The sequence below is a fragment of the Chelonia mydas genome, chromosome 2 (assembly GCF_015237465.2).
Source record: "Chelonia mydas isolate rCheMyd1 chromosome 2, rCheMyd1.pri.v2, whole genome shotgun sequence".
Classification (NCBI taxonomy): Eukaryota; Metazoa; Chordata; order Testudines; family Cheloniidae; genus Chelonia; species Chelonia mydas.
The window spans coordinates 114,467,081-114,492,538 of NC_057850.1; the positions used below are offsets into that span (position 1 = coordinate 114,467,081).

At 45.0% G+C, this 25,458-nt stretch overlaps 1 protein-coding gene and 1 long non-coding RNA gene across 2 annotated transcripts in view; one reads left to right on the forward strand and one right to left on the reverse strand.

Annotated features, from left to right (window-relative positions):
• The window catches only part of F13A1 (coagulation factor XIII A chain), a 164,533-nt gene that overhangs the window by 37,696 nt on the left and 101,379 nt on the right, over window positions 1-25,458 (forward strand). The window lies entirely within an intron of this gene.
• On the reverse strand, window positions 3,622-23,341 carry LOC119565528. Its single transcript, XR_005224196.2, has 6 exons — window positions 23,235-23,341; window positions 22,225-22,262; window positions 16,671-16,743; window positions 14,856-14,944; window positions 7,790-7,885; window positions 3,622-6,492 (listed from the first exon to the last, which is right to left on the reverse strand). It is a non-coding gene; the product is annotated as an uncharacterized LOC119565528 (long non-coding RNA).

Consider the following 25,458-nt stretch of genomic DNA (forward strand, 5'->3'; position numbering starts at 1 on the left):
TAAACAGGAAAACAAATGAGTAGATTATCTAGTCCCACACCACTCCTATCTGCAGGCACGGAGCCCCATGAGGAATTTATTACATTGTGGGGGGAAACATTTTCTGGGATCTTCTTGTTAAAGCATTAGAAGCACAAGTGTCTGAACTAAGTTCCTTCAAACTTGCCAAGTACGCTCACAATGAGGGCATGTTTTAAAGGCTTCAAAACAAGCACCTGTTTATTTCCCTGAATGCAAAACAAACAACTCCTCCCTCAAAAAATATGGAAAACATTATAACTGGTGAAAAACATCCTCTGGAAATGCCAAATGGAAAGCAGAATTTTAGCAGACTTTCCAGAATGATTGATCTTTGGGCTGAAACTAGACAAGTGAAGTGTCATCCAAATGGAGTCATTTTCAGACAGTTATGAGTGAGTGAAAAGGAGGTTTTGCAATGGGCCAGATTCAGATATATTTACTGATGCTGACTAATACCTTACTTCTCAAGTAATCATGTGGGATTACTTAATGTCAGTCAGGGTATCTGATGCAATGGAAGTTGCTTTGCAACCTTAAAAATACTGTTAGCACCATGACTATCATTTAATGTGAGAATGTAAGAGTGCCATGCTAGAATGTATCTCCTATCCACGTTAAATATAGGAGCATTTTGCCCTATGCCTTTTTCATTCGAGGGAAGCCTTTTCTTTTCCTACCGTGCATGACAGTTTTCCATGCCAACAACTTTATTGATCAAAGTGTAAATGAAGGTGGGGAGCTGACCATTTGCTGTTCTTCCTGTAGAGAGGAGCACTCACTCTGCAACCTCAACCAAGAGTGATGCTCCCGCTCTGTAGGACAGCCAGTACCCTTCTTAAGTTAAAAAAAGTGTTGGAGCACTTATAGGAGAACATTTTTTGCAACATGCCTGGGGAACTGTGCCTGCAACTCCCATTCATGTTAGCACGATGTTGCACATCCATCCTAACTATGCAAGTACCACTCTGAAAATTTAATCCAGCCTGGCTGACGATCTGATCATGCATTTTTTGCTCAGGAAAAACTCCCACTACATCAATGGGCATTTTGAATTAATAAGGAGGGCCAGAAAAACCCCTCTTCATGATACAAGATTATCCATATGTTTTTACCTGTACCTTGCTTTTTAAAATTGAATATGTATTTCTAGTCATTTTTTATTCATTGCAAAAATGCTTATTTACTAATGTTTTAATACCATAGCTTCAAAAATTACACACCTCAGATCCAGTTAGTAGAAATGATAGCAAAAGATATAAACGGAGGAATCTAAACAGCAGCAAAGAATCCCCCCTTTTTTTTAATACATAAAAACCCGATAAAATATATGTTGAAACTTTGCCATCATGGAGATGTTTAGTTAGGCTATCAAAACAGGAGAAAAAGCTACCGTCCACATGTAATTAGATAGGTTTGCATGCATGCATGTGTGTGTTTTAACTGGGCTATTAAATATGAAAGTCCAGAATGAAGAACTCTGAAAGTGGGTCAAAGAGAGAACTTTGTCTTGAATGCATGTTGCTTTCCCTGCCCAGAATGATTTGTTTTTCCAAAGAAGATAAGTGACTCATTTGCAAGTTATTAGGGGAAAAGAACAGTATAGGAAGCAACTTAGTGAAAACAAACTGCTCTAAGCCCTCACTATGTTGCAGGTAAAGCACAAAAGTACAGCCATTTCAAAGCCCTAAATAGATGGATAGGCCTGCAGGTGCAAAGCGTATACAGTTCAAATTCCTATTTGACAGCACTTGATATTAGGAGGTGCACATTTCTTTAGTTGTACAGGTTCATTGGCATTGGTTGAAAATCATGGATTATTTGTCAGCACATTGGGTTACCATCTTTATTCCTGGCTTAGCAAAACAATCAAAAATTATAGCTAGAATTATTTCGAGGTTGCTCCATGATCGCAGTTTTTAAAGGAACTGTGGAGTGTGAATGAGCTAGATGATCAAAGCAATATCAGCTGTATCCCTTCCTAGTTTGGGATACCCAGTAACTGACTGGGTACAGTACCTCGGACAGTGGGATTTAATAGCCTAGGGTCAATGTAAACTGTGCTACAGTTATCACCAAATCTTGCAGTGTCACTCACTGTTGTAAAATGTAGGGTTTGGGGCCACTACTCTTTCTGTGGGTCATGCCAGGGAGAATACCAGAGGCAGCAACCGCAGACACTGTGAGTGTAAAGACCATAAGGTATACAATTCCATCATTGCATCTGGGTCTGTCATGTTGCTTCTATAATTTCAATTACCCTTGTTCTAAAGTTGTTACATTGGTTAAGTGTAACATTTTTTGATTCATTTGATTCATTATTTGATTCATAAAAAACACTATGAAACCTTTTCAAAGAACTGTCATGGACTAGCCCCTCTTTATTTTTTTGACCTCAGCGTCTGTCGTCTGCCAGTGTCCATACATTATTGCAGTGGTGGCATGCTACTTTCCTGATTTATGCCACATGGCAAATGGTTTTGTACTGGCTCATGAACTATAGTTTTCATAGAAAAACAATAGCAGCTGATAGTAATGACTCCCACAGCATCCTGAAACTGTTACTGCATTTCTCCCGGCCTCCTGGAGTTTGACATGTGTCACCGCTGTAGTCCTGCAATGTTGCTATAAGGGTGTGTGGGTGAGTGGAAATGCTGAAAGAGCATTTGATTATGCTGCTCCCTCTTCACTGAGGAATAAATTTCCACTTAGTGTGGCAAGGCACCTTCTCAGTCTCACCAGCCTCAGCTGTTTTTAGCCTGGGTGAGACGGGCTTGGGTAAAACAGTCCTTCTTGGCTGCACAGGGGCAGTCCGTTCCTTCTCTCAGCCAGTCTTTTGGGCTTGTTCTTCTCCCTTATGGGAGGGAATGCAGCCTCCCCTCCTGGTGAGGCTTTCTGTCTTGCTGCTTCTAGCCTACTGGCAGCTTGACTCCTCCTCTCTCGCTCCCCCTTTTCTCCCAACAGGGGAGGGTTTAAAAAGGTCTCGGGCACCCCTTTGTTGGCACCCGCTGATCCTAATTGATCTCAGGTAACTCCCTCTCAGCTGATCCTAATTGATCTCTGGTAACCCCTTCTCAGCCTGATTGACCTATAGTCACCCCTCCTCAGTTGATAGGGAGGAGGGTCTTTTAACCTTCTGGGACTGTTTTCTACCCCCCCCCCCCCCCCGGCAGCTATCTGTCCTGAGTTTATCACATTAGATATTTGCTCCATGGACATTTTTGCATTTTAGTTAACTCAGGAAGCAAGCAAGCTTTTTTTAAAGGCCCACATGTGCTGCTGGAAAAAGAAAAAGATGATTAGTGTATATGGTTAGGCGAATGTAGAGGGGTTCTGTTCTTGTGTGTTGTACCTTTAAAAGGAGTTGCCCGGGTTGTTGTCTGGGGGGGCGGGGGGAGGGTTGCTGTCCATCAATTAAAGATGGCTCTTACAGAGTAACATGCTGTGCTCTATCTGTGATTTTTCTCTTTCTTGCTGTAAGAAAGATACGGTATAAACAAACCTTAGTTAAGCGACTACTTAACTGATTATCTGTGTCATCTTTCTTCGGATTCTTTTAATTTCAATTGCTTAACTAAAGAAAAGGACTTGAGAGTTTAATTTAGTTATATTAATTTTTATTAACTATCCTTAACAACAGCAACTAGTAGTATAGGATATAAGAAGGCAAAAATGGTATTAAACTAACGTAAACTAGAAAGTTGGTTGATATAACTATTCAGGTTTTTGGAATCTAATCATACAACCACAATAGAAAATAACACTTATACTCAATCTCGGGTCTTGGGAAGGTGATTTTGTTTAAAATTTTTGACTGAGTCCCTCAGAATATGGCCTCACATGTGCCAGTTGGTTATCCAAGCTGCAAAGAAAAAACAATCCAAAGCTAAATCACAGGATAATTTGATCAATTACTTAAATACCAATTCACCAAGGTCTCCTTCCCAATGGACCTATAGTAGTCAACCCTTGTTACCTATTTCCTAATGATATTAGCCCCAGGATCTGATTAATGCTCCTAACTACCTAAACGCCTACATTTCTGACAGACTGTGTAGATTAAGTGTGGTTCGAGAGGCTTGTACACTTGGTCTATTTTATGTCGGTATGCCCCTAGAACTTGAAAAGCTGTATGAAGCCATTAACTATGGTAGACACATGTATAGTGTCCCACAATCTGAGTTCAGTTTCAAAGCTATCTTATAACAGTCTTGATTGGAACCTGTTACAAAACACTGACACACACTATAACTCTGTGACAATCTTTAACACACATGCAAAAGCATGTACACTTCCTTGTTAATTAGATACCCAGTTTCAGAAAGTGGTCAGTTGACTGATTTGGGTCAACACCCAAGAAAAAGTCTGTGTGTTACTTATCACCAGATCTTTGCCCAGCTGTCAGCTTTCAGCTTTGTTATTGTTCACAACAGGAGGTAATGCTGCAAACACAGGGGAGCAAAGGATGGACACAACTATGCTCTTTTCCTGGTGTGCTAGTGGACACCCTGAATTGCTGGAAAATAGGAAGAGACAGTTAAAGGTGTCTCTCTGAGATAGGCACTTGATGTCACCAGGAGGACTCCTGGGTGGCAGGCCAAGGACCTCAGTATTCTCCCTTCCAGGGGTCTTCGGCTTTTGGGAGCGCATCTTGTCTCACCAGATTGTGTAAGACAAAGTAGGCCAAATCTATTGGTGCAACAATCTTGAGACATACCTTGAACGCTGGCTGGTTTGATCCAGTCAGCAACTTACCTCTGCAAACTGCTTTCCATGGCCCTTTTGTGGTGCACCCCTGGGCCAGCTTTGCAGTTATGCATGCACAAGTTGCAGATTCTTCATCAACACTCTGCTAGCTGCTGAAATGTCCAGTTTAAAGTTCATATGATATATGCAAAGTCCCTCCATAGTCTTTGATGCTCTTTAAACTTGTTTTAACTGTCCATTATACAATGCAAATTCGCTTAAAGAGCTGTTGTTCTCCAGCATGCCGGAACAGCTGTATACATTTTCCATTTCTGTTCTCTGTGTCTTAACAACAGTGGCGGACTTTGGTATATATGGCTGAGCTCAGTCTGGGCATTATTAATCAAACAGTTACATTTCTGATTATTCCATTCTGTGATCAAGTGTCCTTATACACGCACAATTTGGTTTCAGTTCCTTTTATTTACTGCCTCTTTCAGCACGGGTGTATTTCACTAACTTGATAGCATAAGCATTCTCGATTGCAAACATTAGCCTTCTTCACTTTACCATTTAAACTAAAAGAAATCAATATGAATACAAGTCCTTTCTTTCTTAACAGGATTGTCCAGATGACTTCCATTTATGCACATTTTAAGAATAATGTTAGATTCCAGCAAGTTCCCTATGTTAATGCTGTATGTGGCACATCATATAATATTTATATTCCATATTCATTTAATGTTTAATTAATTAATTCACAGAGAGGCAATAGGGAGAAGTCTCTTTAGCTGCACCGGTGGTACTCTCTTGCGAAAGTCTGCAGCAACTCCGCTACTGAAGAAATTTGCTCTTCGATCTTGGGTTTTTATTCTCTTAGCCCAATGTTCTCTCTTTTCTAAAAGGCCTTGATGCTAGGGCAATTCTTAAATAGTAACAACTCATACATTTAGGGCCTTAGTTGCTATATTGTTTTCCTTCATCTGAAATAAAACTCATCGGGACTGAAAGTGCCTGTTTTACTTTAAATATAGTGAAAATAGAACAAGCTGTGTATGAGGTCTTTAGAAAAGATTTGCACTGATATGCCAGAGAAACCTTCAAACCTCCAGAAACAATACATTGTTTGGCACACCTTTCCTCCAAAACTGGGACCAGGCATGTCCTATTATATAGAACATTGCAGTGCCGTTATTTACATGAAGAAAAGGAGTACTTGTGGCACCTTAGAGACTAACCAATTTATTTGAGCATAAGCTTTCGTGAGCTACAGCTCACTGCATCCGATGAAGTGAGCTGTAGCTCACGAAAGCTTATGCTCAAATAAATTGGTTAGTCTCTAAGGTGCCACACGTACTCCTTTTCTTTTTGCGAATACAGACTAACACGGCTGTTACTCTGAAACCTGTTATTTACATGGTTTTGGGGGTTGCTAATAATCCTATATGACATTTTTCTTCACATTTCTTTCTCCAGATTTAACTCAATGTCCATGACCATTTTGGTTTTATTATCCTAATCTGGAAGGCTAATGGGTTAAATGTATTTTTCTTTAAGATACTTAAATCTAGGATTCAAATGTTGAGATAACAGCAGTGGCAACTTCCTAGAAATGGCTTGTATTCAGTAGTGTCTTAGTACATTTCTTCAAAGAAGGGGCACACAATGAGAGAAAGGATGGTTTTGTGATTGAAGTACTGGACTGGGATTCAACAGATTAGGGCTCATTTCCACCTTCGGCAGGTCACTTAAACTCGCTCTCTCTCTCTCTGAGCTTCAGTTGCACACCTGTAAAATGGAGATCATTATACTTCCTCTCTCCCTTCTATTGTCTGCCTTGTCTACTCTGATTGTAAATCCTTTGGTACATGGACTATCCCTTACTATCTGGTTGTGCAGCACCTACCACAGCTGGGCCCTAGTCTTGGTTGCATATCTAGGCATTACTGTGGCACAAATAAATAAATAATAATAGTAAGAGACCAAAGTCAACGGTGGCTGGTACAGGAAGCTGGAGAAGACACAATGCCTGAGTGGGATTCCAGAAGGAAGTGTTATGGAGCAGACCTTGCTGCACCTCTAAAGTGTGACCTGTAGAAGTGCTGAGAGTCCTCTCTTCCCTGGACCCTCCCCATAGGGCTGATGAGAGTGATAGACGAGAGGGCTGGTTAATGAATAAGCAGCAGATAGGGTACACCGTGCTTCTGTTCATGGCCCGAACCTACGAGCTGCTGAGAACCCCCACCTCCCAACACCCATGGGGAAGGGAGGAAAAGAGGGTGGAGATTTGTAGTGGACAGACCCCCACTTCCCCTGCTTTCACAACAGGATAGCAGAAAGCAGACTTTAGCCTGTTATCTCTCTTTCTCCCTCTCTCTGGTGTTTGTTCACAAAATGTATCTGCGAACTCATTGTTAACGAGGATGAGCCTTTCCTGACTGCAAAGATCTAACAGCAACCACCAACTTCATTCAGTCTACCCCACTGTGCTGCTAGAACTCAGACTTTATCACCCATGTTTAACAGCGGTGGGTCCTATGCCCTCGCTTCTGCCACATATATTTTTCATAAAATCTCTTCAGTTTTGCGGGGGGCCCCATAACTGACTTTTAGCTCTTTGCTGCCCTATCTAATCACTGAGATGGCTCTTTTGTGAACCCTACTTTTTAAGTTAGCGGTAAAGCATTTAGTAGCGCTAATGCTGCACTCAGACCATATACGACGATTTTTTGGGGGGAATCTTTTATTCTGTCTTATTTATCTTAGGGTTCTATTCTGCCATCCAACACCACAGTTTCTGTGCTCCTTTAGTGTAAAATCAATAGCAGTAGCCCTAGTGGACTTCGTGGAGTCTCTGGCACTGCTCCCTTTTTGGGGTCAAAACTGTACTTGGGATAGGGTGTTGGGGTTTTTTATATGTTAGATCTGATTAATTTACTTTCTTCTCTTTTGGGTGGGGGCTCAGTTGAGGGCTTTTGGGTAGAAAGGGATAACAGTGCTGTGGGTATCATCCTGATGGTGAAAGGCTTTCTCACAGAGGAAGGTTTTGCAAAGTTTCCTAAAGATGGTTAGACTCTGCATTCACCTGATCTCCTCTGGGAGTTTCTTCCATAGCCAGATCCCCTCAGCAGAGAATGCTTTGTCCTCAGCTCTCATGCACTTCATCCTGGGGCTTTGTGATCTGCATTAACCCAGAGAAGCACAGCTGTCACGGAGGTTCGGAGACTGAATTTGATCTTTAATGTAGCTAGGGTTTGGTCCCTTATTTCATTTGTTCTTGGTAAAAACTAAAAGATATGATTCAGTGAGCAAAGAGTTTGGTTTTGTTTGCTTTTAGTCTGGATACATGCTGTTTCGCAACAGTACAATTCAAGCATCATTACTCATAGTGTTCTCTGGATGATACTTTACATTAAGATTCCCTCATCTGCATTTCATCTTGATTTAATAGGACAGTTATTGTATTTTAAATAAATACCAACTGCTAATTACAAACATACTGTAGTATAACAGTGCACTGATATTTGATTACAGAAGTGTTAACTCAAAGAGATTTCTATTTAAATGACACATGCAGGTAATAACTCCCAAATGAAAAACACATCTTCAGAATTAATAGTGTCTTTCTTGTCTGCTAACATGCTCATTGAAATTAACAATACATTATTATACCATAAATGTTTTGTATTTCTTTCAATTAATCAACAGCCTTTCTGAAACACTGTAGTAAGACCTTTGTTACATGGATGTTTACCGTGGTTAGAAACCTTTAGTGCATATTATACTTTTTATTTATATAGGACCAGATTTTCAAAGGTAATAGGTGCCGAAAGATACAGATGAGTGACTAGCAAGATTTTCAAAAGCGCCTAGTGCCCACCAATGGGAGTTAGGAGCGTAGTTAGATTTTCAAAAGTGCCTAGGCACCTATCTGCATCCTTGGGCGTCAACATACCTTTCAAAATCAGCCCGATAATGCTTTTCGTTCAGAGATCTCAGTGCTGTTTACAAAAGTTGCAAAGCATTATTAATTCACTTTGGACAGGTAAAGGAATGGAGGCACTGAGAGATTAATTGATTCATCCAAGGTTATAAAAGTTACTGGAAGATGTGAGTAGAATCCACATTTCCTGACTCCCAGCTGTGAGCTCATTTCTCTAGACCGCAGGATCTGTCCCCAAATGAGGCCTCTAGCATTAACCTACTGTCCTATCCCCATTAAGCCCCAGAAGAAGGGGTGCCATTTGTGTTTGCATGAGTGCCCTTTCCTCTGCTAGCACCCCCTCCCACCTGTACTTTCCTCCCCAAAGAATTTTCCATGCTGCTTGTTCCTCATCCCTACTTTCAGCTCCCAGTCTAATCCCACCTTGCTTTTTGCTGGCCAACAAGATGATTAGGAATTTGCCTCGTGGGCACAGAGGAGCTATGTTAGAAGGATGCAAAGGGGGAAGGAGTTCCAGATTGGAGAGAGGCAGGTGTGGTGGGAATTAATTCTCTCTGCCCCTCTCAATAACTAGAAACCTTCCCTCTTCCCCCAGTCCAGCTGCCACAGAAAACCCTATAATAATAGTTATTCCCCAGGTGACATACACTTGGGAATCAGCTCGTTTCCTAGGCGTTTATGAACAAGGCACGTTGATCAGTGTGCAGTCTTTCCGATATATACGATCAGTTGAGGCACATGTAGTTAGGGATCAGTTGTACTTCTGAAAATAGACTCTTTGGAAAGGGCTGGACTTCCAGAGCATATCTGGACTACCCACAATGGAAAAAATAAAATTATTTGCATTGTTACCTACCTGGGGCCTTGTTCTCTCCCCACACAGAACACAAGTGATTTCCATTGTCTTCAGTGAGAATGACTAGTATCCTTTGGGGCGTGGGGGAAATCAGGCATCTGGTGCTTATTATCATCCCTTAATTTCACTGAGCTCAACATACAGTGTGACATAAGGAGGAGACAAGGCCCTGAAGATGAAGAGATGGCAAGCAGTTTGTGCCACGCTGTCTGGGAATCCACCGCTAAAAACTCTCCATACAATTAAAAAATGTTTGCTCACAAGTGAGGATTTTTTAAGAACAAGAGTCTATGATGTGGAGAAGGTAAACAAATATTCCTTAAATGATTACACAGTTCTTTTAATCGCCTATTCGTAAGTGTCTAAAAGCCTTAACAAACAGCGGAAGATTTAAGCTTTATAGGAAACCACCCCTTTATATTTAGAAGTAAACTCTTAAAAAACAAACACCAAAACAGCTATTTATTTCCAGAGTCTAAGTAAATTTAAATGACTGTGACTATATTAGCACAAGATTTCAAGACATTTCTACTATATGTTCTTACTAATTTTGAGCCATTATTTTCCAGTGCAATTCCCTTCACTCTGTTGTAGCACCCTTCAACCCACTGTCCCCTAATGAATCCAACAGACATGAACTGGGAGTATAGCAAAGTGTGGTTTTCTGAGTATTCACTGCAGAGATTTCTAATTACTGTGGGGTTTAGCCAACCAGCAGAGTACAAGCTTATACCATGACTCATATGCTATAAAACCAGTGCTAAGCACTGTGTATAATTAAGACAGCATTATAGCAGTCAGATCACATATCTTTTTTTGGAATGTTTACAGTCATGAAAATGTGTAATGTTTTCAGAGCTCTCAGATGTGAAGACTGTTAGGATATCTTGGTGACTCCATGCATCTGAAGAAGTGGGTTTTTTACCCATGAAAGCTTATGCCCAAATAAATCTGTTAGTCTTTAAGGTGCCACCGGACTCCTTGTTGTATTTGTGGATACTGACTAACATGGCTACCCATCTGATACTAGGTTTAGACCATCATTTTGATTATTCCAGATGTTTCCCCCCACGTATTTAAGGCATCTTCAGAAGAGCTATGTTTTACTGAGAACAAAAAATGGCCTTTATACCCTTTCCAAGGATTTGATATTGTCAATGCCCACAAAACTCTCATTTTTTTGTAGTGCACATTTCTGAAAGGAGCGCTTGAAACATTTGCATTACAAGTACCATGCACGGCTAATTATATTTACTTTTGAATGCAGTAGAAAGAGCTTAGAAGTGTGATACCTGACAGCCATGAATTCAACATTTGAGGATAGCACTCGTTGGCCACTGGGCCTGTTTAGGTGAACAATTCATAGCAAGCATAAAAATTCAGCTAATTTGTTTTCCTTCAAATACATGACTGTCAGGTCCGATCCAAGAACTTTTTTTTTTCTTGTGGATTGACTTATCTAAGAAACAGGATTGGAAAGGATTCTCTGGCAAGAGCCGTATCTTGGGTCCGGTTGCTTTGGAATCTAAGTTACTGGATCCAAAAGCTAAATGCAAGGAGCTAACCTCCTAGCCTAAGAGGAAGGATCCACCTACCTCATATCTGAGGGTTGGCACCAACAGATAGAGATGATATCTCAGGTCCATCACTCAGATCCATCTCCACCACCTCAAATGGTGCAAACCACAATGATTTTGCTGGTTGCAAAAGTCCAGCAAGATTATAAGGTTATATCTACATTGTAATAAAAGACCTACGGCACGGCCGTGGCAGGCCCGGGTCAGCAGACTTGGGCTTGCAGGGCTCAGGCTGCAGGGCTACAAATTGCTGTGTAGGCACTCAGACTTGGGCTGGAGCCCGGGTTCTGAAACACTGTGAGGGCGGTGAGTCTAAGAGCCCAGAATCCAGCTGGAACCCAAACAGCTACACCTCTATTTTTAGTCCCACAGCTGAACCCCTGTGAGACCGAGCCAATTGACTCAGGCTCTGAGACTCAGTGCTGCTGGATTTTTATTGCGGTGTGAATGTACACTAAGAAAGAAGCCTCATGGATGCCCCAAGAATGACTAATATTGAGTACACTGTTTTTTCTATGGACACTGAAGGAATGTTCAGTATTGTGATGTTCTATCCACTATCTTATGGAATCATATAGCATCTTCTGGAGGAGAAGAACCTGCTGTCACCCCTACACTTTCCTCTGGTGATGTTACTTCTCCTCACTCCAGATCAGACTCCTGAGGTTGTTGTATTTGTTCCTCCTCTCCCAGTAAAGTGTGTTGCACAGTCACAGGGGACCAGTCTCTGTCTCTGTGTTGTAGCACCAGATCCATTTTATTTGGATCTGGAGGCTGGAATCCTACTTGGAGCCATGTTGGGGAAGGCTTCCTCAAATAAAAGGGACAGTCTTGGTATTGCACTGGGGAAGGCCAGTGCTGCTACCTCACCCATGGTGAAGCTTATTTATTTGATCCCATATTTAGCTCTGGTTGTAAAACCTGACTGTATAGATCTTGAGCATATCCTTGTCTGGAAGAAAGTCTGTGCTTGTGGTTAAGTACCCCTGCTCTGGTTCAGTGTCCCATTGTGGATCCATTCTTGGTTTTGACAGTATCCGAGAAATCAGAGGTCATGGTTGAATAAATGAGATAGGTGGAACATTTTTATTTGGAGACCCCCAATGGGTTTGGAGTGGAGGGGGCAGAGGTGAGATTCATATCTCTTCTAGCCTCCTTTTCTCCAGAGGAGGACCATTAAATATAGATAGAAGCCAGCAGGATCTTTGAAACCTCCAATCCAATGGTGGTAGAAACTGCACTTCAGAGATCAAAGGAGGAACAATTTCATTCAGCACAAGCTGACAAGGAAGGTAAAAGACTGGATGTATGGGGAAGAAAAAATCTTTTTGTCAGCTACTCTTGACATAAAAGTATCAAACTATTAGGCAGTTATGGCACACTAACAGTACCCTCCCTGAAGAAAGACGGCAACATTTATAAAGAATTTCCAAGATGATCTGAGGAAACAAGCAAATGCAATCTTGGGGAAAGGGCAAAATATTGCCAAACATGGATTAAGAGCATCTCTTTGACTCTTTGGACACTTCCACCAGAACTGTGGCCTCAGCCATACCTTTGAGATGCCTCACATGGCTGAGTTCAGCAGGACTTCCACCAGAGACCAGGATGCAAACTAAGGATCTCCCATTTGAGACGCAGGAGGCTAATTGGCTCAAAGACAGATGAGATTCTAGAATGCACAAAGAATACTAAATCTATGGCAATGTCCTTAATGGTTTTTCCAATCTACCAGAAGGAGCACTGGAGCACCTGTATTTAGGAATCAAAGATAATACCCTCTTTCTTCTTCCTCCTCCTATTTTTATCAAAGGTGGAATTACTATCAGCACCAGAATCCTTCTCAGCAACAGCAATTGCAGAGAAACCCTTTAAACTCCCTGGTAGGGGAAAATTGTCAACCACATCATCTTCTGGACCTCAGCTACGGGCTCACATTTGACATGAGGACAGAGAGATACAATCCAGTCCTATTCAGCACTTATCCTATTCTACTTGGGGACCACCTGTTCCAGTTCTACCACCACTGGCAATCTATAACATCAGACAGGTGGATTCAGAGATTGTTCTCAGTGTACTCTATCCAATTCAAAACCTCCCTCCTTCCAACCCCTACTCCCATCCCTCTTCGAGGACCCATCTCACGAGAACCTGTTATAAGAACGGGGCCAATAGAGGAAATGCCACATGAGTACAGAGGGAAAGGATTTTATTTAAAGATACTTCCTAATATCAAGAAAGGATGGCAGTTTTCATCCCATTTTAGTTTTGAGGAAACGAAATTCATTAATCAGCAAGTTTCAGCTCCGCATGTTGTATCTATCATCCAAAATCCCTTTCTTTTCTATGCAGGACTTGTTTGCAACTCTGGATCTGAAGGATACATATTTTCATATTTCAATAAGACCTTCCCATCAAAAATACCTACATTTCATGATGGGAAAGAACCACTTTCCATACAAGGTCCTCCCCTTTGATCTTTCTATTGCCCTGAGAGTTTTTACAAAGTACCTCCCTGTAGTTGCTGCACATCTAAGGAAGCAAGGGCTCTTCATCTGTGCTTATCTACATGATTGACTTGTCAAGGCATCGCTCAGAGAGACGTTGTTGTCAGTGATAATGCAAATATGCTCCCTCTTTGCCAACCTGGGGTTGTGAATAAACTGGGAAAAGTTGTTCCTGGAACCCACTCAGAGAATTGTATTCATAGGGGCTACATTGGACTCGATAGTAGCTGAGCTATTTTTTCTACAAGAGAGAGAGGTAAAAATAAAGTTGGTGATATCTCTACTTCCACAACCCCTGGAGCAGACAATCTTCTTCTGCAGAGATCTCAAAGCCTCACCGTGTCTGTGGCTCCTTTATGCTCGACTACAAATGAAAGTTGTACAGCAATGGCTAGCAAGCAATTACAGACCCAGCATAGACAGCATGTGTCAAAAATCGGTGGTTCCTAGGAAGCATTATGAACACTAACATGATATACACAATATCAGAATGTTATGGTGGGGGTACCTTTTGATCATCTGAGACCTTCAATAATAGTTACTTTGGATGCATCCAGTCTAGGTTGGGGTGTCCATGTCAGCAACTGTGTCACAATAAGAGGTCATTGGCCTCCCTCAGAGAGGAAGATGCATATCAATGTACTGGAAATGAGAGCCATCAGAGAGGCTTTAAAGTCATTTTTGCCACAAATCCATTACAAGGTAGTTCAGGTAGCAATAGACAATTGAACTGCCATATACTATCTGAATGGGCAGCGCGGTTGCTCGTTCCCCTCAGTTATGCAAGGAGGCAATAAGCCTTTGGGATTGGTGTATAGAGATGATATTTACCTAGTGGCCATTCATCTAGAAGGAAAAAGTAACATTCTTGTGGATCATCTAGTCTGAAAACCTTTGCAAATGCACAAAAACTACTGTGCTGAAAGAAAACTTCAAATTGTGGGGACAGCCAGCCATAGACCTCTTTGCATCTAAAACCGATGAGACATATTTAATATTCTGCTCTAGGGCAGGGAGAGACAAGGGATCTATCTCAGACACATTGCTGTTAGATTAGGGACAGGATCTCCTATATATATTTCCACCTTTCCGTCTCATTCTAAAGGTGATGAAAAAGATAAAACAGAATAGAGCTGAGATGATTTTAATAATCCCAGTTTAGATCAAGCAACAGTGGTATCTGGACATTCATCTGTCCAGGGAAGTATACAGACTCCTGTCACTATTGACAGACTTACTGTCACAACAGCAAGGGACAGAGTTCTCACCTGGATTCTCAGTCACTTCATCGAACAGCATGGGCGACAGAACTTTGAGACACTTGAAATAGTCCTGTTCCTTAGAAGTACAGAATGTTCTGGGAAGGAATCCACATGGAGATGTTATGCACATAAACAGAAAATATTTTTATTATGGGAAAACAGTAGCAATTGTGACAAAGTTCCCGCTCTACCTTGGTGGGTCTTGCGCTTATTGGCGGATTTGCTCGCCTTGGAGCTTCACGGCAGCCCTCAGCTTGGCCGTTTTTCTGAACCCACAGTCCAGGTCGACTCCTCCTGTGTCTGACCAGGAGTTGGGAGGTTTGGGGGGAACCCGGGCCCACCCTCTACTCTGGGTTCCAGCCCTGGGCCCTGTGGTATGCAGCTGTTTAGAGTGCCTCCTGGAACAGCTGTGCGACAGCTACAACTCCCTGGGCTACTTCCCCATGGCCTCCTCCCAACACCTTCTTTATCCTCACCATAGGACCTTCCTCCTTGTGTCTGATGATGCTTGTACTCCTCAGTCCTCCAACAGTCCATGTTCTCACTCTCAGCTCCTAGTGTCTCTTGCTCCCAGCTCCTCACACGCACACCACAAACTGAAGTGAGCTCCTTTTTAAAACCCAGGTTCCCTGATTAGCCTGCCTTAATTGATTCTATCAGCTTCTTGGTTGGCTGCAGGTGTTCTAATCAGCCTGTCTTAATTGTTTCCAGAAGGTTCCTGATTGTTCTGGAACCTTCCCTGTTACCTTACGCAGGGAAAAGGGACCTACTTAGCCTGGGGCTAATATATCTGCCTTCTATTATTCTCCTATAGCCATCTGGCCCGACCCTGTCACACAATATATAGATTCCTATACAGCAGCTATTTAGTATATTTTAGAGTATTTGCTCCATCTTAAAATGTCTGGTTTCTCATCGTCATCCAGAAGGGTTCATCTCTCAGCTATTTCTACATACCATGTCCCTGTCAATAATAAACCAGGGTTTGTTCAGGATACAGTAATGAAATTCTTAAGAGAGCTTACATTCTATCTACCACTTAAATGTCCTGTATCATCCTGGGATCTAAATATAGAGCTTACTCAACGTATGCAACACCCTTTGGAAGAGTTTATGCTATTCCACTTATCCATTAAGATGACATTTCTCATAGCTATCGCCTCAGCAAGGAGAATAAATGAGCTACAAGCACTGATGTATGAGCCACTGTTTACTGTCTTCCGTAAAGGCAAAGTAGTGCTACACGCTCATCCTAAATTCTTACCTAAGGTGATTTCTAAATTCCGTATTAATCAAACAATTAATTTACTGGTATTCTTTCCGAAACTACATAGTCATACAGGAAATACCCAAGTATTTGATGATGAGAGCTTTACTCTATTAGTTAGAGAGAATCCAACAGCTTAGACAATCACCCAACCTTTTCATCCGTTATACAGAGAGAAGGAACAGTCTGGTTATCGCGACGAAAAACAGTGTCTGAACGAGTTAGATACAGAAGGCATATTAGTCTCTGCTCCCTGAAATCAGTGAGATCTCATTCTGCTAGAGCAAAGGAAGCCACTATGGCATTCAGCAGACACATTCTGCTAGTTGAGATTTGTAGAGCAACTACATGGAGCTCCATTTGCGTTTTTACCCAACGCCGCTCTTTAGATTTAGAGTCTAGATCAGATGCGCAGTTTGGTAAAGCAGTTCTCCAATCTTTATTATATTAGGACTTCACAGATCACCTTCCTAGGATAGGTGTATTGCTAGCCAGTCTCTGCCAGGAGTGGCAATATGGAGAGGCCACTTGATGAAGAAATGAAGGTTACTTACCTGTAACCTGGAGTTCTTCAAGACAGACTCTGCATATTCATGGTCCCCATCCACCTTCCCCTCTTCCTGGATCCTAAACATCACAAAGGACATGGGATCAGGAATGAAGTGACTAAGGTGGCCACAGCCCCATGCTGCTTTATACCCCCAGCATCAGAATGTTTGCTGAGGGAAGAGGCGGGATTGGGTACCTGAGTGCTCCAACAAGCACTGCTAGCTAAGGTTCTTCTTTGAGTGATTGCTCATGTGCATTCCAATAGGTGTGTGAGCGCACCACATGCACAATCGACAGAAGTTTTCCTTCGCGGTACCCGTCGGGTCGGCTGTGGAGACCCCTAGAGTGGGGCCTTCATGGCGGTGTATATATGTCCCTGCCGACGCGCCGCCTGCTCAGTTCCTTCTTACCACCCGTGATGGTCATTGGAACAGCTTAGTCTCTTGCTTTGCAAGTGCCTTACCTAGTGGTTCCCTTGTTTCTAGTGTAAATAGTTGTTAGTTAGTTGTTAATAATTGTAGATTAGATTAGTTTAGCTTACTTCGGGGGGTTTCCCCCCATTCTACTCTCCCCGGCACTGGGGCATGCCTCCATTGCAGGGTTTAAAGCTTGCGAGAAGTGTGGAAAACCTATGCCAACAAGTGATCTGCACACCGCCTGTCTCAAGTGCCTCGGGGAGGGCCACCAGACAGATAAGTGCCCTATTTGCAGGAGCTTCAGACCCAGGACTAAGAGGGAGCGGGACTATCGCCTGAAGCTCCTCTTGATGGAGCCACAGCCTGAGCCAACACAGGCACCCTCGGTGCGCAGCGCACCAGCCTTGGTGCGGGATGTCCCAGCACCAAGGAAGGACTCCGCCAGGGAGCACCGCCACCTCTCCCTGGCCTGCAAGGCCAGTGCCTTGCGGTGGCACCGTTCACAGTCCCCAGTGCCGCATAAGAAAAAGAAACCAGACAGGGGACGTTCCCCTGTCAGGAAGCTGAGGGGGGATTCTAGTAAGGTGTGTCCTCCAGCGGGACACCCTCGGTCTGGTCCCCAAGAACCGGCACCGTTGACTCCAGCCCCAGGTGCAGAGCCGTTGAGTCCGGCGAGAAAGGACTCTCCTACCCGCAACGATTTGGAGGAAGAGCTTGACCTCCCCTCCACTCTGGACACATATGAGGTGGCTCAAGACCTCATTGATATGACGGAGCAGTACCTGGCCCCGCAAACTCAGGCACCGCCAGTAGCACCGGTGATGGCACCGACTGTGGCATCGTGCCTGGCATCGCAGGCGATTACAACACCAGTCACAACACCGATGCCGATGGCGGCACTATCGGCAGCACCGATGGGGGCGCCACCATTGATTCATCATCGGGAGAAGCCCATGATGTTACGGCGCTGATCTCCATCTCCCCGGTACCGCTCCCCGGCACCGTCGGGGTCCACTCCCCTGTGGTCAGGTACAGAATACTCGTCAGAGTCAGACGCGGAATCATCTGTGTCCCGATGCAGCCACTACCGCTCCCGGTCCTGGCACCGATCCCGGCACCGTAGGTCGGCGGAACAACCAGCACCAGTCGCCACTTGGCCACCCCAGTGGCAGGACCCAGTGCAATGGCCTTTTTGGACCCCCTGGGCCTACTGCCAGGCTCAAGGTCAGGGATCTAGGCCAGTATCGGTGGTATCCGCCCCCCCGTGCCCTTCCATCAGCGACGTCAATGGCACGCCACACCCCTAGGGCCCCTGAGGATCCCTTACGTGACAGGGCTGTTGAGCGGCCACAGTCAAGCACAGCCCCTCCTCCACTGATGTCGGTGGCACCTGAACCTCTGGTTGCAGGGTGCTCCGAGGTACCTGACCCATCCTCCAGAGAACCCGAGGGGCAGGAAGACCCTGTCCTGGGAACCTCTTCCTCCTCTTCACCAGATGAGGCGGTGGCGGGCACCTCCACCACTCTACCACCAATGGATACCAAAGGCCACCAGGACCTGCTCAGGAGGGTACCAGTTAACCTCAACCTCCAGGCAGAGAAGGTTATGGAGGACTCAGAGCCGTTGGTGGACATCCTCACCCCTGAGGGTCCTTCCAGAGTAGCTTTGTCCCTCATAAGGACAATTCAGAACACCACGAAGGTGCTCTGGCAAACCCCAGCTCTATACCACCACCAACTAAAAGGGTCGAGAGACGCTACTTTGTGCCATAAAAGAGCTACAAGCACCTGTTTACCCACCCCGAAATGGGGACTCTGGTAGTTGATGCGACAAACCACAAGGAGCAGCAGGGTCAACCAGGCCCCACACCTAAGTCACGCGACGCCAAGAAGCTGGATCTCTTTGGCTGTAAAGTCTATTTGACTGGGGGGCTCCAGCTTTGGGTCGCGAATCAGCAGGTGGTGCTTAGCCAATACGCTTTCAATTTCTGGAGCTCATTGGCTAAATTCCAGGAGTTAATCCCAGCTGATTCTCGCAGGGAGTTCGGTGAGCTCCTTGAGGAGGGCAGAATGGTCTCTAGGACCGCCCTCCAGGCAGCCCTGGACACAGTGGACTCTGTGGCTAGAACCATGGCCACTGCCATCACTATGAGGCATAGTGCGTGGCTTCAGGTTTCAGGGATCCCACCTGAGGTCCAAAATACAATTCAGGACCTCCCCTTTGACTGTCAGGGCCTGTTTACTCAAAATATGGACATGCACCAGCATAGCCTGAAGAACTTGCGGGGAACTCTGAAGTCTCTGGGGCTACATAACTGCCCCCCGGGGTGTTCACCAAGTGTATGGCAGTAGTGGCAGCCTTCCTCCGCAGATGCCAGGTGCAGGTGTTCCCGTATTTGGACGACTGGCTCATCAAGGCTGAGTCTCTTGGACTCCACGCGCGCGAGGGCGTTCCTTCCAGAACTGCGTTTCAAAGCGCTCACGGACATTATCCAGACCCTCCTCCTCTTCCCCACAACTATGGCCAGGCACTGTATGGGACTACTGGGGCATATGGCGGCCTGTACGTACGTGGTACAGCATGCCAGGCTGCGCCTCCGGCCCCTCCAGATGTGGTTAGCACAGGTGCACAGACCAGGCAGGGATCCACTGGACTCAATCGTGACCCTCCTGCCTCAAATTCTCCACTCTCTCCAATGATGGCTGCAACCACAGCTGATTTGTGCGGGAGTACCCTTCGCAAAACCCCAGCCCACATTTTCCCTTGTCACAGATGCCTTGGCGCTCGGTTGGGGAGCGCATCTAGGCAATATCAGAACCCAGGGCCTCTGGTCCCATGCAGAGCTATCGCTGCACATCAACATGAGGGAGCTGAGGGCGGTTCGCCTGGCAGTCCAAGCGTTTCAGGCCCGTCTACAGGGCATGTGCGTATCGGTGCTCACGGACAATACTGCAGCGATGTTTTATATAAACAAACAGGGTGGTGCTCGTTCCTCTCCCCTCTGTCGAGAAGCCCTTGCGCTGTGGGACTTTTGTGTCACCCACTCCATACACCTGCAGGTGTCGCACCTTCCGGGGGTGCAGAATTAGCTGGCAGACTGCCTCAGTCGCTCATTCCATGGAAACGAGTGGTCCCTCAGACCGGACATTGCTCACTCAATTTTCCAGAGGTGGGGCTCTCCCCACATGGACCTGTTCACGATGCAGAGGAACAAAAAGTGCCAGAGATTCTGCTCCTTCCTGAACCCAGAGCCCAGGCTCCACCGTGGATGCCTTTCACCTGTCATGGACTGGTTACCTGCTGTACGCGTTCCCGGCACTCCCCCTCATACACAGGGAGCTCCTCAAGACTCGTCAGGACAGGGCTTCCTTAATTCTCATAGCACCAGCATGGCCCCAACAGCGCTGGTTCACCATGCTACTGAACCTCTCCGTGGACAGACCAGTAGTGCTCCCTCTCTGTCCAACCCTAATCTCACAGGACCACGGCCGTCTACAGCACCCCAACCTGGAGTCACTCCACCTCATGGCATGGAAGCTCCACGGCTGAACCCTATTGAGCTTCAGTGCTCGCACTCGGGTAGGGAGGTCCTGCTGGGGAGTAGGAAACCCTTCACTCGAGCCACGTACTTGGCTAGGTGGAAGTGTTTCTCCATGTGGTCTTGACAAAGGGGAACTGAGCCGCAATCATCCCCAATTCCCCTTATTTTGGACTATTTTTTAGATCTCAAGCATCACGGGTTAGCAATATCATCCGTAAGGGTATACCTCGTGGCCATTTCGGCCTTCCATTCAGGAATGGCGGGAGGTTCAGTGTTTGGTAATCCCATGGTGAGCAGGTTTCTTAAGGGCCTTGGCAGACTTTATCCTCCAGTACATCGGCCCATCCCCCCAGGACCTCAACCTGGTCCTGTCCTCACTCATGGGGCCCCCCCCTTTGAGCCCATGGCTACCTGCCCTCTCTCCTACCTTTCCTGGAAGGTGGTTTTCCTGGTGGCTATAACCTCCACTAGGAGGGTATCCGAACTCAGGGCACTGACCTCCAAACCTCCGTACACGGTATTTTATAAAGACAAGGTGCAGCTACACCCCCACCCTGAGTTCCTGCCTAAGGTTGTCTCCCAGTTTCATGTGACCCAGGACATATTTTTACCTGTGTTCTTCCCTAAACCCCATCTCACTCACAGGGAGTGCATGTTCCATTCCTTGGACGTTAGCTGGGCCTTAGCATTTTACATTGAATGCACAAAGCCATTTCGTAAGTCACCACAGCTCTTTACTTCTATTGCGGAAAGAATGAGGGGGCTCCCAATCTCATCACAGAGCATCTCATCATGGATCACATCCTGCATCAGGACTTGCTATGACCTAGCTAAAGTTCCAGCCCCGCCAATTATGGCGCACTCTACCAGAACACAGGCAGCGTCTGCAGCTTTCTTGGTGCAGGTGCCTATCCAGGACATTTGCAAGGCGGCCACCTGGTCTTTAGTCCACACCTTCACATCCTACTATGCCATTACCCAGCAGGCGAGGGATGATGCTGGGTTTGGTAGGGCAGTCCTGCACTCAGCAGTTAGGTGAACTCCGATCCCTCCCCCAGGGTAACTGCTTAGAAGTCACCTATTGGAATGCACATGAGCAATCACTCCAAAAAGAAAAAATGGTTACTTACCTCTGGTAACTGTTGTTCTTTGAGATGAGTTGCTCATGTCCATTCCAAATCCCGCCCGCCTCCCCACTGTCGGAGTATTCCGGCAAGAAGGAACTGAGCAGGCGGCGGGTCGGCAGGGACATATATACCCCGCCATGAAGGCGCCACTCTGGGGGTCTCCACAGCCGAGCCGACGGGTACCGCTAGGGAAAAGCGTCCGGCGACCGTGCATGCGGCGCACGCACACACCTATTGGAATGGACATGAGCAACACATCTTGAAGAACAACAGTTACGAGAGGTAAGTAACTGGTTTTTCTACCATCTAGCAGCCTGTACTGGTTGGAGCACCCCAGGAGTGTGACTATGCAGAGCCCATCTCAAAGAACTCTGGTTACAGGTAAGTCACCTTCATTTACTGGAGTACCTGGGGAAGATGCAAGCAAACATAACACCCAACCCATGTTTATCAACTGCATTTGATGATCCCTTACTTTTGTGTATGCTGAGCCACCAGCAAATGTTCTTGAATCTGGAAGAACAATACAGAAGTATGTGAAACAACTGAAGGGAACTTTAGGAAAAGATCAATGTTAAAAACAATAGAGATGTGTCAGTTGACTTTCCTACTTTGCTCACATAATTAACACTATGATGTTTTCCTGATGACTTTCTAATGTATTGTTGAAATAATAAAAACAAAACAATTACATTTTGGAAAGAAATCTAAGGGTACTCCTACACATATGGGATAAAATTGATTAAAATGAAAATAGTTAAAAATTGCATTGATGATAAATAGTATCAGCGAAAGTTCACAAAATTAATACTGAGTTTACAGGTGAGAAACAGACTTTCAGCATGGAACTCTGTGCCTGGAAAGAGTCCTGTTGAAGTCAATGGGGGGAGTCTACACGAGGGCACATATTCATGCCAGCAAGTTCAATTGCTGGATTGGGACCTAAAACTTTAGGCAAGAAATGATGAGAGAGAGTAACAAACAGTAGGGCCCTGTAAGGACAAGGGCTATAGTAGTGAGATTATTACATTACTTAGGTAGTTGTTTACACATCTTGGTGGCTCATTATACAGCTGAGTCAATAACTGATTTTTCGGTTTGATGGCCAAACTGAAAAATGTGAAAAAAATTGATTTGTTTCAAGCCAAAACTGATTTTTTTCCCTCCTGCTGAAACAAAAAAAATGTTTTTGTTTGGGTTGAACAAAACATTTCAGTGGTCATTTCAAATCAAAATTTCAAAACACAATGTTGATTTGAAGCATTTTCTAAATGAAATGGTGATTCAAAACAAAGAGGTGTGCCAAAAAATGCTGAACAGCAAAATCGTAAACTACTGGAAGTGTAGGTAAATGCAAAGTCATTAGTATGGGCTAATTAGTACAATCAGTGCCCATTTAGGGCACCACATTTAATGGAGGTTTGCAGAAGTGCTGACCATGCCATGGGACTACTAACTGCCCTGACCCAAACCATTCATACTCACCCGTAGGGTTTCTGTTTGCCTTTTCTCCATCAAGAATGGGTGTTTGTTCTTTCTCAGCTGTGTGTAGTGGGCAACTCTGCCAGGATACCTCCTTTGAAGCATCACTGTAGCAAAGAGATGAGGGAGGGCATTTGAAGCACCATCTGCAGGTAACTCAGAGACAGCCTTTTAGATGAAGAAATGATATAAACAAAGCTAGGTGGGGGATGAATAGATGAGCACCTCAGGGTAAGAGGAAAAATGCTTTCTTCTTTTAAAACACCAAGGTACACAGGGCCAACCATGAGAGTTGGAGCATAAACAAACAACTTTGTGAAGGAATGAATTTCAGTGAATCAAACTGACTCTTTGTAATAACCCCGTCATATAAAGGTGATGTAGTTTGTATGCTACTGTGTATTTTGTCAATAAATTTGTGGAAGCACTGCAGCACTGTTTTGAGAAATAGGTACATGGGGAGAGTTTAGGATACATTTGTTAGATTAACCTTCGCAAACCACACTGCAGAAGATTACAGTGGGAACAGGAAATAACTTGCTGACTTTGTAAAAATCAAAGCCTGCAGCTTGCACACATCCACAATTATGAAACAACTGTTAAAAATGTGGATAATGATTCAAAAGTTCATAGTTAAAAAAAAAATTACACAACAGTGAAACAGCACCTCCTTTCAATTCCTTATGACTAAGGTAGCATGTCTGTCACAGAGGTCAAAGATTCCGAGACTTTCTGCAGAGGCCAGCAGCAGCAGTTTGGGTGTGTGGGAGGGGGCTCAGGGCAGGGGCAGAGGGTTGGGGTTGCACTTACCTGGCGGGGGAGGGGGGTGTCTCTGGCTCCCACCAGCATGTCCCTGCAGCTCCTAGGCAGAGGAGCCAGGGGGCTTCGCGCGCTGACTGAACCCACAGGTGCCACCCCCACAGCTCCCACTGGCTGCAGTTCCCAGCCAATGGGAGCAACAGAGCCGGCGCTTGTGGCAGGAGCAGCAGGTGGAGCCCCCCTCGCTTCTCCTCCCATAGGAGCTGCAGGAACATGCCACTTGGAGTTGGGTAGGGACCCTGCCAGCCTTTTGCCCTCCCCCCCAACCAACAGGGGTGGTGGGCTGTGGGCCGCCACCTGGCTCCCCATCCCAGCACCAGCAGGGGCCTGGGTTGTGTGCTGCTGCCCGCCTCCCACCCCAGCATCCAGGCCCTCCTGGCCTAAGTGTTAGTTAGGGGTATATAGTAAAAGTCATGGACAGGTCACCGGCCATGAATTTTTTTTTACTACCTGTGACCTGTCCATGTCTTTTACTAAAAATACCCATGACTAAAATGTAACGACCCTCCAGGACATCAGCCGTCAACAGACCAACTACCTCAGATGTTACAGTTGGGATGTTTTACAACTCACCCTTGCACCTCCTTCTTAAACTGCACACTTCCTTAATTAATAAATTACTCAGCTCATCTGTACAAAGATGCTGGTCAGTGCTGGAACAGAAAGATGGTCAACACCCCACTTTGATAACTGTCTTCAGGAGAAGCCAAAGAAGTAGTTTCACTAGAGACTCTTCCATAATATAGTTGGAGTGTATAGAGATAGCTACAGCAAAGGTTGCCTCCGTCTTTCCATTCAGACATGTAGCTTTTATGGCCCTGCGTCAGCTAATGTAGACATACCCTTAAACACCTGCTTGAATCAATGTGGTTAAGGGTATGTCTACACTGTAGTGTAAGCCCAGGGTTTGAACTCAGGCTCAAGCCTAACTCCTTTTCCATCTACACACAAATCATGTTAACCCAGGGCTCAAACCCAAGGCTTAGACCCAGGCCTCAGGAGCCCTTGGGCGGGGATGGATGGATGATCTGAGCCTAAGTCAAGCCAGGACCCAGGGTATAAGCTCTATTGCTTTGCAGTGCAGATGCAGCCCACTGGATTTGTGCTCTGGCAGGCCACCAAAAGCATCCCACAATCCCATGAGCCAACTGTTTTTGTCCTCTGGAAAGTCAAGGTTGATGGAAGGTCAAGTTTTCTCATGCTACACTATGAACAAAGGGCTAAAGCAGCCACATTTTAGGAGGGCGCCAGGAAGTTTGGGGTATGGGTGCTTGGACTTGGGCCTGCATAATGCAATGTAAATGCTGGAGCCTCACGTTGGGACCCAGGGTTCAACCATTCCTAAGCTGGGGTTACAAATGAGTATAGATGCTCATACCCTAGGTTAACAAATCCAGAGTCTGCTAAC